General features: G+C 49.4%; 1 pseudogene; it reads right to left on the bottom strand.

Moving 5' to 3' along the window:
• Nucleotides 1-593: 593 nt before the first annotated feature.
• Nucleotides 594-1,625, bottom strand: LOC105507814 (annotated as a pseudogene).
• Between the last annotated feature and the right edge of the window lie 337 nt (nucleotides 1,626-1,962).

Below are 1,962 nucleotides of genomic sequence, written 5' to 3'. Positions count from 1 at the left end.
TATACCTAATAATCATTTGTGTCAGTCGTCAGTTTATTATTTCTCAGCTCTGAATGCACATTTCAACATATGCTCTAAAACAGAATATTTTAAATAATTTTTCCTTTGGTACGAGCAGTGGAGGGTGCTTGAGGAACAGTGCAGTAGAGACTCCCTGTGTGAGCTGGGTGTCCGAAGGAGGGGGTGAGGATAGCTAGTAGAGCCTGTCCCAGTCACCTGCCCAGCCTTTGTCCCTCCGTGACATTGCAGCCTCTGTCTGGTGATAATCTTTCCACGGCACTCTCTGGAAACCGGAGCCCCCACAGACTGTCCGCTCTAAAGATCTCCTGCCCCACCAATTACCGGGAATCCGTTGGATACACTTGCTTAGAGATGTTGATCCCCTGTACCCTGGAGGTAGCCTTTCACTTGCCAAGGAACTCCGATCTGCTCTGGTCTGGCCAAAATTGAGAACTTCCCTGGTATCCAGCGAGCTGACCCACATTTTCTCCAATAAAGTCTGAACGCCTTCTAAGTTTGTCCTTGAGTACTCTGCATCAGCTCTAAGATACCATACAGAGTTTCTTTACATTATACCATTCCTTCTTTTTTTCTTAAAAACAAACAAACAAAAGTTTATTGATGACGTTAAAGAAAAACGCTGCGGGCGGGTGGCTGGAGCCAGGGTTACGTGATCTGCCCGTCTTGGTCTCGCGGTGCATCTCTGGGATCAGTCATCGCAGCTCGGCCGCGTGGCGCATGCGCGTGCTGATGACGCCCTCGTAGTCCGTCACCGACAGCACTGAGCCCTTTGACAGTGCTGGGTGACTGGGGCCCACGGTCCTCTGGGGCTCTCCCTCCAACCAGGAAATCTTCAGAGGGTTATCCACCAGGCCAACTCCATTCTGGACCGCCAGTTCCGCAGTCTTGACAGTCGCAAACTCCACCACAGCAGTGCCTGCCTTCTTCCTGGAAAGCACCAGGTTGAGAACCTCACCACACTTTTGCAAAAGCCATAGGAGAATGTCTTTGGAGTAGCCACCTTTGGACTCACCCCCGCCCCCTTCTTGCACTTCCATTTTAGCTTTAGTTTGGGGGTTCCTTGGCCTTCAGTATTTTCTGTCTTTCCTCTCAACCTCCGGTCATGCTACTGGTGTATCTGCTCCCGGATAGCCTCTGCTGTTCCTCCAGCTGCCGGGAACCCTCTTCGCCCAGGCGTTTGATCTCTCGCGCTAGAGTCCTGGAGCTCAGGCTTGCCTCCGCCTCCGCCTCGGCCCCCGCCGACCCCCCCTTCCTCCTCCACCTCCTCCTACTCCTCCTCCTCCTCCCTCTCATGGGCCTGGTGCTGCCGCTCCCGGGCCTCCAGCTCAAGCTTCACTTTCCTCCTTTTCTCATCTAGTTTCTGGCTCCTCTCTGCTGCCTGCTTCTTGGTTTTCCTGACCTTGTCATACGCAGCCCTGGCTGCAGCATCAGTCAGCACCTCCAAGGCCCGAGAATGTGGTGGAAGAGTTCAGCTGCCAGTGGAAGAATGCCGGGTAGCAGGAGGGGGCCTTCTGCCTATATGCCTTCTCCACCTCTTTGTCTGCCACTTTCTCCTCAACGTCTAGCAGCATGTACATGGCCATCTGTAAGAGTTCTTTGGTCATTGCCGTGGTTCGGACCTGACAGATTCATACTCTTTTTTTTTTTAACCATACTTAATAGTGCTTTGTATCAAACATCCCTGCTAATCTACTGTGTGATGTTTATCTCCCAAACGAACCCAGACTGCCACATTATTTTGATTTAGTCTTCTCATTCATGAAGTATGGAGATTTATATATTTCTTAAAGATTATTTATGCACAAATTCCTGTGTTCATAAGCAAGGCAAGTCGTGAAAATGCATTGCAATATTTTAAAACAGCATTATTTATTTTTAGTTATGGATGATTTTAATAGCATACACAATTAATGTGCATTTTAAGGAAAGAAGCATTCTAAT

Source organism: Colobus angolensis, unplaced genomic scaffold (assembly GCF_000951035.1).
Source record: "Colobus angolensis palliatus isolate OR3802 unplaced genomic scaffold, Cang.pa_1.0 Scaffold153, whole genome shotgun sequence".
Lineage (NCBI taxonomy): Eukaryota > Metazoa > Chordata > Mammalia > Primates > Cercopithecidae > Colobus > Colobus angolensis.
The sequence above is the reverse complement of the archived record's forward strand: the minus strand, read 5'-3'. Positions and strand labels throughout refer to the sequence as shown.